The sequence below is a fragment of the Ochotona princeps genome, chromosome 9 (genome assembly GCF_030435755.1).
Source record: "Ochotona princeps isolate mOchPri1 chromosome 9, mOchPri1.hap1, whole genome shotgun sequence".
NCBI classification, from domain to species: domain Eukaryota; kingdom Metazoa; phylum Chordata; class Mammalia; order Lagomorpha; family Ochotonidae; genus Ochotona; species Ochotona princeps.
The window spans coordinates 75,306,469-75,319,175 of NC_080840.1; the positions used below are offsets into that span (position 1 = coordinate 75,306,469).

Genomic DNA, 12,707 nt, shown 5'->3' on the forward strand with positions numbered 1-12,707 from the left:
AAAAAATTAAGAATATATACGACAAGAGCCAATTGATGCTTAGGGCTATTGGGATATAGGGAGGCCCCTACTCCCCCTTTTTGTTTTAATGACAAGGCTTTAAAAGTCGCATGTGCGGGCTCTACAATAGCCAGGCCTGTAGGATTATATGGAATACCTGTGGAATGATTAATGCCAAATTCTGAACAGAACTTGGAGAAGGCCTTAGCTGTATAGGCAGGTCCATTGTCTGTTTTATAGTAGCGGGGAAAACCCCAGGCTGCAAAGGCTTGCAGACAATGAGAGGTCCCGTCCTGGACCTTTTCTCCTGTATGAGCTGAGGCAAAAATTACACCTGAATAGGTATCAACTGAAACATGTACATACGAAAAGCGACCAAAGCTGGAAACATGGGTGACATCCATTTGCCATAGTTTTGATTATGATTTTTTTTTATTCCTTTTTTTTTCTCTATGCTTCTGCGGCTTTATTGCCTCTAGGCACCATTTCCTATTCATATGCTAACTGCTTTAATTCTTGAGGCAGTTTGGATAAGTCTAGCTACAAAATCAGCGTAAGGCTCATTGGCTCCTAGAATAACTTTGGAGAGGCATCTCTGTAGATCCCCAGTGCCTGTCTCTAAATTCCACTGGGGGTTTCCTGCAGCAACATTACGCCGCACAGTGTTTGAACAAAACTCTTGGTATGCCACCTTCCAAGAAAAAGCATGGGCAGAAATTGAGGTATTTGTAAAAAAAGTTGCAGACCCCCAACAGCTGGGGTCACACACCAGACAGTCTGATAGTCTGGTTTAAGCAGAAACTGGCAGGAAATATCAGGACCTAGGTGCTCATAGGAAAGAGAGGGGTGCTCAACAAAGGTCCAATATACTTGCTTGTCCCGTCGATCTTCCGATTCAAATGCCATCATCTTGGCCAGTACCCGAGCTTTCACAGACTCTACAGCAGGAGCTTGCCAGACAAGCCTCTCAGGAATCCACTGTGGACCATTTTTGTTTTCTGGGAAAATACAGACTGATCCTCTCCTTCAAATGAGGATGGGGTCTGGGAGTGTCTGCAGAATTCAGAGCTCAAGGCAACCTGCTTTTGCTGTTGATATGCAAATTATGTGCCCTGCCTTTGCAGCTGAGGATTCAGATAGCTGATGGGACAGATGCATTAATTTACCTGCTTTTTACAATGTTTCCTACAGGAAGTTTAAACTTAATTCACAAAAGCTAGAACATTTTCTGACCAACAGACAATAACGCATTATAACAATTTTAAACACCTTATACAGAAGACAAACATTAAGGCACACATGTGCGCGCGCGCGCACACACACACACTTTTGAAACTTAAAAAATTATTCTCAATCAACCTTAATAATAATAATGTTCTTCAGAAACCAATAGCTGAAAAGTTATCAAAGAAATAATCTTGAACAAAGACCTTGAGAAAGAAAAATCACCATTATGAAATCTTTTCATCATTGCAAGAATATGAATTTTAATATTTCCAATAATATAGCTATTAGAGCAATATCATTAAAAATATGCAAACTAAAATTTAAACCCTCACAACTCTATGGATGTGTACAACATTTTGACACAACAGAAGTTTACTACGTTTGGCAATAATCTTAATCCAATCACCCTGATTAACTGTCTCCACAAAATGGGAGATAAATCCATTGGCATTCTTGAGGCCTCGTAAGAATACCAAGAGCAACCCTAGAATTGGAAACTTTTGAATTCTTGGATACCTTTTTAAGGATGGCTAAAAATATCTGGAAAAAGGTTTTTGCTATTATTAATATAACACATTATAGATTAAACTTCATTATTGACATGAAATCATCACTCAAATACCTTTAAAACAAAACAAAATCTTTACCAATTTAAAGCAATAAAAAGTTTGATAACCAACCAAAACCACAAAATTATTTTAAACTATAAAAATGCTTTATATATAATAAATACATTAATTTAACTTATACCTAGAAATAATTTAATAATAAGTTAAAATTTACTTCTATAACAAATTATTTGCGATAAAATTTCACATTTTTTTTTAAAACATCACAATTGAAACCCCAAAAATCTCAAGAGACTTGTCTTGTATTACCCCTTAAACTCCAAATTTCCAAAATTGCCATGGGCCATGGATATGCAGATGAAGCTAGCCTGCCAAACATTTCTCACAACAAAAGACCTTCCAAAGTACAATCTGCAAGCCCAGAGGACAAGTTCTGCAAAATCTTTTTTTTTTTCTTGACCTTTTCTTTCTGATCATACTATAAAGATATTTAAAAAGTGGAAAACCAGGCAACAGGAAACTTAGGGTCAGGTAATGGAGAGCTGGATTAATCAAAAAGCAACCACCTGTCAGCAATATGAGGCCTAACAAAATCAGCATCCCAAGAACTGCTATCAGAGCAAAGCATTTAGGCAAGCTTTTAATGGGTGGAGGATCCTCAGAAGACTCACTTCCAGAGGCCTCTTCTGACTCACTTAACAATCCCTGCCGCAGGTGCTGCATGTGCACCCTGGAGGACAAATTCCCCATGGCTCTAACTTTTTTCTAGTCACTAACCGTGAACCTTCTTGTCGCATAACTGCGAGTTTTCTCTCTTGTCGCACACCGCGAGCTTTACGTGCACATTCAAAATCTCAGTTGAAAATTAATTCCCGCTGTTCAGCGGCTCCCTGAGCATTCTGCTTAGCTGCTTACCGTTTTCCCACTTTTGTGGCTTACTGGCTAAATTGGGTCCGAGTCACTGCACCAGTTGTCGGGGTCTTCTGTTCCACAGAAGAATTCACCCGACACTCCAGGTTCTATATCTTGAGGCACTTTATTATTCTTCCAACCAGTCCGTTTCCCAGCCAGTCAACTCGACTTCTCCCTTTTCCTCCCGTTTGTCTCTGCTTCATTCCCCAACCTCCTCGTCACCCTTAGTCTTCTTCTGTCTGTCCATCCGTCCGCCCGTCCGTCTCTGTCTTCTTCTTCCTGTCCTGGCCCCGTTCTTCCTGAAACCCCCACCACTAAATACAATCCTAGTCCAATCAGCTTAAAGGTCACCGATGTACGCGGCAGGCACGCCAATCATGGCTCTGATCACGCGTAGCACACGCTAAGCATGCAGCTACGGGCCAATCAGAAGGCACTTCCTGAAACCTGTGTACCGCCAAGCTCCGGGGGGAGGAGAGGTCTCAGCGCCATCTTAGGGCACACGTGCAGTGCTCCTGACAATTATGATGAACTAAAAGATGTATACTAAAATCATTTTTGGATGCTAAAATTAGGTGAAAGGTTGACTGAGAACTTAATCAGAATGGGATCAGACTAAGAACCCCTGGCTCGGTCTTAGTGGCATGAAAACCGAGACCACCACAATGTAAGCCTTAATACATGAGGCTATAAAAAAAAGTACACAATGCCATTTGCGAAATGTCGTTGACTAAAAAAATTGAATCAGAATCTAATCCTGGCCTTGAGAGCTGTAAATTACAGAAAACAGGAGCACCAAAGAACAAAAAAAGCTCGTATTAGAAAGTAGTAAGCCAAATTCAAAGCTTAGAAAATTCTACAGGGCAAAGCCCAAAATGCTTCATCAACAACTGTTCGGCCTTAATAAAAATCAGAGAAAATAATAATAAAGGAAATTCAATTTAACAGCAAATACAATTCCTGAAACTTGTTCTAGTCTAGATTTGAATTTCTAATGCGGATTCTTACTAGATGGTAGGAATTACTCTGTTTTGTGTGGTAATGCCATGGAGATAGTGTTTATTTTAAATGTACTTAACATCTATACCTCGTAACAGTTTGATTATTTTCTTCTTTGGTTATTTTCAAATAAATTATTAAAACAAAAAATGAAGGGAAAGGTACAGTCAGTGGTATTTTATTATTATCAGAAACTAGTTTGCACCAAATATGATGAAGCCTGACCACTTGGTTTATATTCTCATCTTGACATGCCACATTTAGATTGATTTTCAAAAACTACCTGTTGTTTTAAAAAAATCTGCACTGCAAGTATTTTGCGCTGCGACGTAATTTACTCCCTCCTATAGAATCAGAAGCTGCTTCATTCGCTTATCAGCAAGTATTTATTGAAAACCTGCTACATACTCAACGTTATGGCAGATACTGAGATAAAGGAATGATTTTTACCAAAAAAAGGCTCTGTTCTGCAAGAAATTACATTCTACTGGAAGAAAGATAATAATGATACATGAATAAAACTAGTATATTCAATGATGATAGATGTTAAAGAAAGCAGGGAGTATGGGGAATGAAACATTTACAAATTTTTTAAGAACATTTCTTTTTATTTGAAAGGCTTTTCACAGAGAGAGAGGGTTTGCTTTTGCTGGTTCACTCCCCAAATGACTAAGCTGATCTGAAACTGGGAGGCAGGAGCTACTTCCAGATCTGCCTCACACGTGCAAGGTCCCCAGGACTTGCGCTATCCTCCGTTGTCTTCACAGGCCCCAGGCAGAGAACTACATCCCAAGTGGAACAACTGGGACTTGAACCAGAATTCTGATGCGATGTCGGCACCACAGGGCACAGGGTTAGCCTGTTGAGCTATCGCTGCCAGCCCCAGAAGTTTACAAATGTAAATAGGACAACCAGAGAAAGAATCACTAAGAGACAAAACCTTTTCCGATAGTAGGGTAAATGCCTCGGTCCTAAAAATGAGTATTAAATTTAGAAGGATATCATGAACATCAATATTACCATAACAGAGAAGCAAGAGGCGCTGATTAATAGGAGTGTCCAGCTCTAAGAGTGACAAATCAGCCTTTCACCTGCTTGATTGCCACACTTTGTCGGCTTCCAGTTCTTTCAACTTCCTGTTGTTAGTTTAGCTATAATGACATTCAGGCTCTTACTATCTAAACAAACGGACGGTAAGACCAGAAAAATCCCAAGACATTCATCACTAAAGGGACTCATGTGGCCAGCACCACAGCTGACACTACAGAAACAAGTTGTTTAGCTGATGTTGGTGGTATGGAAGTCACTACAATCTGACATCATTTTCTGGTAATATTCGTAACCTAGAAAACCTGGTCACCCTTGATTTCTTCTCCTTTACTTCCAATACACAGGCAATGTTGTCATTACCACCTGTTCCACTTACCTATTGCTACAAAACAAACCACTACTTAGTGACTTAAAGCAATTGCTTTAAATTACACAAACCCTATTTTGCACATGGGTTGTCTGTGCTTTTTTCTGACAACTGAGACATCTCAAAAGCTGGTTGAGGCTGGATGCTGGTAGCTGGCCAGGTCCTTAGAGTGGCCACCCTTCACATGAAGCCTCTCTCATGTGGCTGAGCTTCCGCCCAACATGATGGTATGGATTGGCAGGTGGGACATCCCAAGAGCAAAAAGAGGGTCCGTATTATGTTTCTTGCATGACCTAGCCTTACATATCACAAAGAATTATTTATGCACAAATTGTTCACTAGCAACAGGCCACTGAAACCAGTCCATATTTAAGTAATTAGTTTCCTTATTTAAAGGCGGAGTGCCAGAGAATTAAAGGGAAACACAGAATCAGAGATCTCTCATCTATGGGTTCACACCCCAGACAGCTACAATGGCTGGGACCAGGCCAGGCCAGAGCCAGGAACCTGGAAATCTATCATGTCTCCCACATAGCTGGCAGGGTTCACATACGTGGACTATCTTCTGCTGCTTTCCCACTTGTTTTAGCAAGGAGCTGATCAGTGGAACAGTCAGGACTCCAACCCATGCTCTGATGCTGGAGCTGATGTTGCAACTGCTAGTCTCAAAACTAGTTCATATCTAAAGGATATATACCAACAAACACAGATATGCCCTGGGAATGTGGGCATATCAAACCTACAAGATGAGAGATAGCACCAGGGACCAGCATTGTTGTGAAGTGGGTTAAGCTGCAGCTTATGAGACCAGTATCCCACATGAGTGCCAGTTGGAGACCCACCTGCTACACTTTTGATGTAGTTCCCTGCTATTGCACTTTGGAAAGTAGCAGCAGATGACTTAAGTACTTGGGCCTCTGCTACCCATGTGGGAGGTCCAGATGGAGTTCTGGGCTCTTGCCTTTGACCTGGCCCAGGACCAGCCTTCGTGGTCATTTGGGGAGTGAACTAGAAAATCAAAGATATTCTCTCTCTCTCCATTACAAATACATAAATAATTAAGTATTTTTAGCTAGGAAGATGTTGGGGCTGGCACCAAGGCGCAGGAGGCTAATCCTTCACCTACAGTGTTGGCATACCATAAGGATGCCAGTTCTATTGGCTGCTCCACTTCCAATCCAACACCCTACTTACGGCTTGGGAAAGCAGCAGAGGATGACTCAAATCCTTGGTCTCATGCACCTATGTGGGAGACCAGGAAGAAGCCCCAGGCTCCTGGATCCTGATCAGCTCAGCTTCAGCCATTGCTGCCATTTGGGGGAGTGAACCAGTGGATGGAAGATTTGATTATAGTTGATCTGGAAGCCTACAAACTAGAGATCCTTGGACAGATGTGCGGTACTGCAGTTAAGGCAGCACTTTGAGATGCCTACATTCTATATGGGAGTTCTTAGTTTTGTTTCCAAGTCTAGATTCCTGTTAAAACACTCCCAGGAAGCGGAGGCAGCAAATGCCAGCTCAAATGCATAGGTCTAGACTCTACTTTCAGCATGGTCAGGCCTGGCTGGCTGTTGCAAGCCTTTGGGCAACTTTTAGAAAGAGAGAAGACCAATCTCTCTCTTGCTCTCACACTCCCTCCCTCCTTCCCTTTTAAAACAGAGAGAAACAGACACATTATTTATTTCTGCATTCCTAGAACCCAGAGGTGGATAAACATATGGCAGGCAGGGCATTTTGCCGAAGCTGATGGTTGAAACACCTGCAACCCATATCGGAGTCCCCGGGCTGAGTAGTAATTCTGTTTATGTTTCTAGTTTTCTGCTAATTCCAATCCTTGGAGACAGCAGGTGATGACAAAGGTATCTGAGTCCCGGCCACCCACGTGGGAGACTTGGAGAGTCTTATAGCTTGGGCCTGCCCTGGCTATTTCATTTGTAGACACTTGGAGAGTAAACCAGAAGATGGGAGTCTCTCTCTCTCTCTCTCTCTCTCTTTCTCACTTAGATAAATAGATAACATTTTTTAAAATAGGTGGTTTTAAAGATCAACAGACACAGTGATTCACAGCAGCTCTAAATCCCAACTTCGCGCATAATGTCCGTGCCTCAATTGGATTAGCTTTTGGCTCCCCTTTCTAAGCACTTGATTGCACCCTCCAAATTTCTCTCATTTGCCATAGAATGTGACCCATGTTTGGCAAGTATAACTCACAGAGTGCCTACTGTGCACACAAGCTCTAGTCTAATGACCTTTCTTCACTTTTTCCTGTTGTGGTGACAGCTTTATTGAGCTATAATCTACACAATATACCCGCTCACTCAAAACAAACAATTTAATACATTTTAGTGTATTCACCAACGTCTACAAATATTACCACTATCAATTTTAGAACACTTCACTGTCGGGGTCTTCCGTTCCGCAGAAGAATTCACCCGACACTCCAGGTTCTATATCTTGAGGCACTTTATTCTTCCAACCAGTCCATTTCCCAGCCAGTCGACTTGACTTCTCCCTTTTCCTCCCGTTTGTCTCTGCTTCATTCCCCAACCTCCTCGTCACCCCTAGTCTTCTTCTGTCTGTCCGTCCGTCCCTCCCAGTCGTACTCTGTCCTCCGTTTCAGTCCGTCCGTCCGTCCGTCCATCTCCGTCTTCCTGTCCTGGCCCCGTTCTTCCTGAAACCCCCACCACTAAATACAATCCTAGTCCAATCAGCTTAAAGGTCACCGATGCACGCGGCAGGCACGCCAATCATGGCTCTGATCATGCGTAGCACACGCTAAGCATGCAGCTACGGGCCAATCAGAAGGCACTTCCTGAAACCTGTGTACCGCCAAGCTCCGGGGGGAGGAGAGGTCTCAGCGCCATCTTAGGGCACACATGCAGTGCTCCCGACACTTCACTACTCCAGAAACAAAACCTGGAAGTTTCAACATTTGCTGTCTATTCTTCTACAACCCAAGGCTACTTTACACTGTAGATTTGCCTACTCCAGTCATTTTTTTTAAAGATTTATTATTATTGAAAAGCCAGATATACAGAGAGGAGGAGAGACAGAGAGGAAGATCTTCTGTCCGATGATTCACTCCCCAAGTGAGCCGCAACGGGCCAATGTGCGCCGATCCGAAGCCGGGAACCTGGAACCTCTTCTGGGTCTCCCACACGGGTGCAGGGTTCCAATGCATTGGGCTGTCCTCGACTGCTTTCCCAGGCCACAAGCAGGGAGCTGGATGGGAAGTGGAGCTGCCGGGATTAGAACCGGTGCCCATATGGGATCCTGGGGCGTTCAAGGCGAGGACTTTAGCCACTAGGCCATGCCGCTGGGCCCATCCAGTCATTTTATGTAAGGGGAATCATGTGACTTTTTGACGTAGCATTTTTTACATGTTCATTCGTGACCTAATATGTACCAGTAGACCATAATCAAATAATATCCTCTGTATGAAAAACCAGTTTATACTATTTCTACTAATCAGTTGATGATATTTATGGTGTTCCTATTTTTTTTAGCTATTAATGATAATGTTGCCATGAGACTCTGATTCTATGTTCTGTGTGTGAACATGTTTTCATTTCTCCTGAGTGGATGCTTAGGGGTGGGACAGTTAGGTCACATAGTACTACTATCTTTACATTATTGAGGCAATGTCAGAATGTTTTCCAGAATGGCAGTACTGTTTACATTTGAAAAATGTATTTACATATCTATTTTGTGCTGTTCTTTTCTATCCAAAATCGTAACATTTTAAAAACCTTTTGGTGTTTTCAATTTACAATTCACTCCATCAGCTCTCTCTCTTCTCCCAGTGGCCGGGAAGATGGCGGACATTCAGACCCAGTGCGCCTACCAGAAGCAGCGGACCATCTTCCAGAACAAGAATTGGGTACTGTTCAGGGATACTGGCAAGGAGAAGCTCCCGCGCTACTACAAGAACATCGGGCTGGGCTTCAAGACGCCCAAGGAGGCTGCTGAGGAAACCTACATCGACAAGAAATGCCCCTTCCCCGGAAACGTGTCCATCTGGGGGAGATCCTGTCAGGCGTGGTGACCAAGATGAAGATGCAAAGGACCGTCGTCATTCGCCGCGACTATCTACATTGCATCCACAAGTACAACCGCTTTGAGAAGCGCCACAAGAACACGTCAGTGCACCTGTCGCCCTGCTTCAGGGACGTCAAGATCGGGGACATCATCATGGTGGGTGAGGGCCGGCCCCTCAGCAAGACCGTGCGCTTCAATGTGCTCAAGGTCACCAAAGCTGCCGGCACCAAGAAGCAGTTCCAGAAATTCTGAGCCACCGCTGCCTCTCCCTCAAACCAAATAAAGTTATTTTGCATTGCCAAAAAAAAAAAAAATTCACTCCATCAGGCAAAAACAACATCTTCAAATGTCATTGGAGTTGGCCTTCTCAATACTCGGTTCCCGTATGAAATTACAGGAGGATCATATTCTTTTAAAATTTATAGAGTTTCTATCATCTGTTGATGAAACAGCATTTTTAATCCTCAAAAACATTTTCTTTTTTTTTTAAAGATTTTATTATTATTGGAAAGCCGGATATACAGAGAGGAGGAGAGACAGAGAGGAAGATCTTCCGTCCGATGTTTCACTCCCCAAGTGAGCCACAACGGGCCGGTACGCGCCAATCCGATGCCGGGACCAGGAACCTCTTCCAGGTCTCCCACGCGGGTGCAGGGTCCCAAAGCTTTGGGCCGTCCTCAACTGCTTTCCCAGGCCACAAGCAGGGAGCTGGATGGGAAGTGGAGCTGCCGGGATTAGAACCGGCACCCATATGGGATCCCGGGGCTTTCAAGGCGAGGACTTTAGCCGCTAGGCCACGCCGCCGGGCCCCGCAAAAACATTTTCAAAGTCATGCCTTTGACTTATCCTTTACCTTTCATTTTTTTGGACAGTTCCCTGGATTTTCTCTGTCTGGAATCTATTTCTCAATTTTAGATCATTTGCTGTCTGGAGAGGTTAATAACAAGAAGTGATTTTATTTTTCAAAGCCAAAAATGTGTGGCTTTTTTAATTTCATAATTCTTCCTCTTGCTTGCCTTATTCCTCCTGTCTTTTAATATGAGTAACTAGAATAATCCTAACAGCACTTTCAATACCACCTAGAAATCTTGGTTTGATCATCCTGTTGATGTTATTTTTCTTTCCACAATTATTGCTGCCAACATTGTTAAGCTTTATGCCACTGAGTAGTTGCAGGTCTCTTTCTTCTAGCATCAAACAACATTTTTCTCACCATCTTTAAATCCACATCAACAGCTTTCCATAACAAAAATGCTCCTGTCAGCAGTATCTTCAAGATCCTTATAACTTATATTCAAGGCCCACTCCCATTACTCTTGCTACACAGCTTGGATATTTTGTTATACAAAATTCTGTATCAAAGTTCAGTCAGAAAAAATAGAAGTTATATAGAATATGGGGTTCAATGTAGGGAGTTGACTTTATGTAAGTGTGAGATCTGGATAAGCCATCTATATGCGGATGTTGATTTTGTATCTCTTGCTATGCTTGCCCCAAGGTACAGGAAGATGAGGCAGAAACGGGAGAGACTGCAGGCAGAGCTGTTCATTCATTCAACTGATTGAACCGGTGAATCATCAATTGTATTGACTTTTCAAACTGTTAATTTGTTTGTGACTTCTAAAGACTGAACATAATATATCATATGGCCAGGACTAACCTGAAACCATGTTTTCCTAAGATTTATTTACTTTTATTGTAAAGACAGGTTTACAGAGAGGAGAGACAAAGCTATTTCATCTGCTGGTTCATTCCCCAAATGGCCACAATAGCCAGAGCTGAGCTGATCCTCAGGCATGAGTCAGGAGCTTCTTCTGTTTCTTCCACTTGGGTTCAGGGGCTCGAGAACTTGAATCATTGTCCGGTGCCTTCCAAGGCTATAAGCAGGGAGCTGGATAGGAGTGGAGGAGCCAGAACACACACTGGCACCTATATGGGATGCCAGTGCTTGTAGGTGGAGGATTAACCAATTGAGCTATCACAATGGTCCAGAGAAGAGGATTCTGAAATAGAATCTAGGCTTAACTAAATGAATTCAGTATAAATCCACCATACAATCAATCAATACAAAAGAACCATGACTAGAGCAGCCCAGACCAGGCCAGGTTACATTACCCAAAAGCATATGTGTGTATCAGGTCTGGGGGCAGGCCAAGCTGAGCCAATTCATGGTGCCCATTGGAAGATGTCAGAACCATGATAGAGTGCAAGACAAGCCAGGTTGGGCTTCCACACTAGCCTGTTCACATTAGAGTCAGTACTAGAGGCAGTCCAGGCTAGTCTAGGTTGTAGCACCTGCCACAATGAGGTACAACTGGGGGCAGATTGGGTCAGACTATAGCATCCAGCAGAAAATATCAATCTGGATACAGCACTCCCCAGAACACTTAGCACTTGAGGGGCCAAGCCTGACAGGGGTGCAGCGGGGGCTCCATGATGGGCCAGTGCTCCCATTGGTGAGTGTGAGAGCTAGGACTTGGAACAGACAAGGCTGGGCAGGGCCTGTATATGAACTGAGTTACGGGGAGAGCCAGGACAGGCTAAATCACTGTATCTTCTGGTGCATGCATGAGCCAGAATAAGGACAGGCTGGTTAGGCTTAACTGCATCATCTGGCAGTTACTGGCAAATCCTGTCAGTTTACACTGCAAAACCACCTGAAAAGTGCAAGATCCAGGTCTTGGAGTGGGTTCTGTAGGGAAAAAGGTGGGCCCTCTAGTGAGCTGCAGCTGCTACTGGTGACCATGAAAACCAGGGCAAGGGGTAGAGCTGACTGCATAGGCAGGAGCACCCACCAGCATAAGTGTGGGCTGGAAAGTAGGATGGACTGGCCTGAATTAGGCTCCAGCAACCATTAACATGTATAAAATGGGTTGTGAGACAAAAAAAAAAAAAAGTTTTCTGCACATAGCATCACATACAGGAGCCAGGGCAGGGGCAGGGCAGGGGCAGGCCTGGTGGGATTATTGGGGATCCCACTGACTAGGCTGCAATTTCTGCTGCTATATGTGTGGGCAAAGTGTTTAATGGGCAGGGTTAGGCTGGGCCACAGAATCTGTTGGTTTGCTTATGAGATGTGGCTGAAGCAACTGCAACCACCAATGTGTGTAGGCTAATGTGGGTGATTGGCTGGCACACACAGGAATCAGATCTGGGGTCACCTCAGATAAGGTTTATTTGTGGACACCCCCAAACTGAACCACAGGACTAATGACTCCAATTATGGGGAAAATTGCAAGATCTGTGATCTGGTTATGGAGTGCATGTGTCAGAACTGGGCTTCCTCATTTGCTGAAACCCATGCAATGAACAACTTGTCCAGATTCACGGGGCAGATATGGCAGCACATTGAGACTTGCAGAGGACATCTGGTTACCCTGGAGGTCAGAACAAATTGGACAACTCTCCCAGACAAGCTTTGACAGCAAATATCTGGGCAAATAGTGACTCTAAGGTGGACTGTGTCAGCCAATGGACCTTGGAAGAATTTCTTCATCCTTGGAGCAATGAAATCAACAGCATTTCAGAGTCAAAACAACTTGAGC

At 43.5% G+C, this 12,707-nt stretch overlaps 1 pseudogene; it reads left to right on the top strand.

Annotated features, from left to right (window-relative positions):
* The first annotated feature begins 8,914 nt into the window (after positions 1 to 8,914).
* Positions 8,915 to 9,476, top strand: LOC101528749 (small ribosomal subunit protein uS17-like; annotated as a pseudogene).
* The last annotated feature ends 3,231 nt before the right edge of the window (positions 9,477 to 12,707 follow it).